Here is a 3,297-nt window from a genome sequence, read left to right as displayed (position 1 = left end):
TGGTGCTTGATCCCTATTTTGGGTGCCCACCTTGCACCAAGTGCGCACCCGGGGCAAACCGAGCGCCTTGGTGCACCGGGGCAAGATCGAGCGTGCACCCGAGGCGCCCCGAACATGCACCAAGGTGCACTCGGCCCACATGTGAGCGCAGGTCGTTGCGCCCGAGGTGGTGTGTGGGCACCGCGTTGCAGACGGGACACTGCACGCACACGACGCCCCCTCCAGGTGCACGCACGTAGGCCGGGCCGGGTGCACACCCGACGCCCTAGCAAGGTGCGCGCACCCGGGCAGGGCTCACACTTGGCGAACGGGGCGCACTTCGCGAGGGAGGGTGTGCACCTCGACGGGGGTGGGTGGCCGGGGTGGATTCGCACGTGGGTCGCGGTTTGCTAAGTACACACTGCGACAAGCTCATAACGGGTGCGATCATACCAGCGTTAGTGCACCGGATCCCATCAGAACTCCGCAGTTAAGCGCGCTTGGGCCGGAGTAGTACTGGGATGGGTGACCTCCCGGGAAGTCCCGGTGTTGCACCCTTTTTTAGTTTTTCGCCGGGCGTCGCAATGCTATTTGAATAAACCTTTTGCCCGTTTGCGTTCTCGTCGGGGCCGGGCCGGGCCGGGGTGCGCTGCCCGCACTACCGCGCGCGCGGGGGCGACACCGAGCGCGCACCCGAGGCGCCCCGAGCACACAGGCCACGGTGCAACCCGGGCGTTGTGCGCGCACCCCGGTGCGCCCGAGGTGCTGCGCGCGCACCCAGGTGAAATCGGTGTGCACCTCGGCCAGTGCGCGCTCGGTCGAGTCGCGCACGTTGGCCAAGGTGCACGGTGATGTTTCTTACTCTAAGGTTCCGCACCAGACGCCCGGGACAGGTGAGCGAAGCTGGGCGGGGCCGGGTGCGCGGCCGGGGCAGGTGCACGCAGCTGGAGAGAGCTTTGGAGCACACTTCGGAGCGCACCAATGATGCGCTCCATTCAAAAGTTTCCTGAAAAGGCAAAAAAAGTTGAGATTATAGAATTTCCCACTTGAGAGATTGTAAAAAAAAAAAATTTAAAATGAAGGAAACGCGGGTGCCAAGGTGTGCGCAGCCCAGCCAAGGTGTGCGCACCAAGGCGCCCACCCTGGCGAAGGTGCACGCAAGGTGCGCACCCGAGGCAAACCGGACAATTAACCCAACTTTCGACTTCGCGCGCACCTTGGAGCGCACTTCGGAGCGCTCCTTGGTGCGCACCAATCTTGGGCACCTCGGAGTGCACCATGGCGCCCACCAAGGTGCGCACCCGGGGCAAACCGAGCTCCGACTTCGTGCGCACCTTGAAGCGCACGAAAGGTGCGCACCATGGCGCCCACCAAGGTGCGCAGCCCAGCCAAGGCGTGCGCATCAAGGTGCGCACCCTGGCGAAGGTGCGCACCCGGGGCAAACCGAGCTCCGACTTCGTGCGCACCTTGGAGCGCACAAAAGGTGCGCAACCCAGCCAAGGTGTGCGCACCCCGGTCAAACCGAGCTCCGAATCGTGCGCACCAGAGGTGCACGCCATCGTGCGCACCTTGGAGCACACTTCGGAGCCCTCCTTGGTGCGCGCCGATGTTGCGCACCTCGGAGCGCACCCGGGGAAAACAATGCAATTAACCCGACTTTCGACTTCGTGGGCACCTCGGAGCGCTCTCGGGTTCGCACCTCGGAGCACACCGAGGTGCGCACCTTTGATGCGCTGCCTTCACCAATTTCCAGAAAAGGCAAGAAAACATTGAGAAGGTGTGCGCACCGAGGTGCCCACCCTGGCGAAGGTGCACGCGAGGTGCGCACCCGGGGCAAACCGGGCTCCGACTTCGTGCACGCCGCACCTTGGAGCACACTTCGGAGCGCTCCTTGGTGCGCACCAGGGCGCGCAACCCAGCCGAGGTGCCCACCCCGGCGAAGGTGCACGCGAGGTGCGCACCCGGGGCAAACCGGGCTCCGACTTCGTGCACGCCATGGTGCCCACCGCGGCGAAGGTGCACGCGAGGTGCGCACCCGGGGCAAACCGGGCTCCGACTTCGTGCACGCCGCACCTTGGAGCACACTTCGGAGCGCTCCTTGGTGCGCACCATGGTGCCCACCAGGGCGCGCAACCCCGCCGAAGGTGCACGCGAGGTGCGCACCCGGGGCAAACCGGGCTCCGACTTCGTGCACGCCGCACCTTGGAGCACACTTCGGAGCGCTCCTTGGTGCGCACCATGGTGCCCACCAGGGCGCGCAACCCCGCCGAAGGTGCACGCGAGGTGCGCACCCGGGGCAAACCGGGCTCCGACTTCGTGCACGCCATGGTGCGCACCGCGGCGAAGGTGCGCACCCGGGGCAAACCGGGCTCCGACTTCGTGCACGCCGCACCTTGGAGCACACTTCGGAGCGCTCCTTGGTGCGCACCAGGGCGCGCAACCCAGCCGAGGTGCCCACCCCGGCGAAGGTGCACGCGAGGTGCGTACCCGGGGCAAACCGGGCTCCGACTTCGTGCACGCCGCACCTTGGAGCACACTTCGGAGCGCTCCTTGGTGCGCACCATGGTGCCCACCAGGCCGCGCAACCCAGCCAAGGTGTGCGCACCAAGGTGCACGCGAGGTGCGCACCCGGGGCAAACCGGGGTCCGACTTCGTGCACGCCGCACCTTGGAGCACACATCGGGGCGCTCCCGGGTTCGCACCGGCGTTGCGCACCGTGGTGGGCACCTCGGAGCACACCAAGGTGGGCAGCGAGGTGCGCACCTTTGATGCGATGCCTTCACTAATTTCCATAAAAGGCAAAAAAAAAACGAGATTTTAAAATTTCCGTTTTGAAAGATAGTGAGAAAAAGGGAATGCTGGTGCCATCTTGAGCCCGCCCTGGTGCGCAGCCCAGCCAAGGTGTGCGCACCAAGGTGCCCACCCTGGCGAAGGTGCGCGCCCGGGCAATTAACCCAACTTCCAACTTCGCGCGCGCCAGGGTGGGAGCGCACCCAACAACCGGGCCTGGGAAGAGCCAATGCGAGAAACCCCACCAAACGCTCTGACAAAAAAAGAGGGGGCGCTCCAGTAACCCCGCTTCGGAGCGCACCCTGGGCAAACCCAGCCAAGGTGCCCACCCCGGCCAAGGTGCAGGCGAGGTGCGCACCCGGGGCAAACCGGGCTCCGACAACGTGCACGCCGCACCTTGGAGCACACTTCGTAGCGCTCCCGGGTGCGCACCTCAGAGCACACCAAGGTGGGCAGCGAGGTGCGCACCTTTGATGCGCTGCCTTCACTAATTTCCAGAAAAGGCAAAAAAAAAAGGAGATTTTAAAA

At 65.0% G+C, this 3,297-nt stretch overlaps 1 non-coding gene across 1 annotated transcript; it reads left to right on the top strand.

Annotated features, from left to right (window-relative positions):
- Window positions 1-418: 418 nt before the first annotated feature.
- Window positions 419-537, top strand: LOC131872868 (5S ribosomal RNA). The gene has a single exon (XR_009370939.1). It is a non-coding gene; the product is annotated as a 5S ribosomal RNA (ribosomal RNA).
- The last annotated feature ends 2,760 nt before the right edge of the window (window positions 538-3,297 follow it).

The sequence above is a fragment of the Cryptomeria japonica genome, unplaced genomic scaffold, assembly GCF_030272615.1.
Source record: "Cryptomeria japonica unplaced genomic scaffold, Sugi_1.0 HiC_scaffold_824, whole genome shotgun sequence".
In the NCBI taxonomy this organism is placed as follows: Eukaryota; Viridiplantae; Streptophyta; class Pinopsida; order Cupressales; family Cupressaceae; genus Cryptomeria; species Cryptomeria japonica.
Note: the sequence above shows the minus strand (reverse complement) of the source record. Positions and strands in the feature narration are given on the sequence as shown.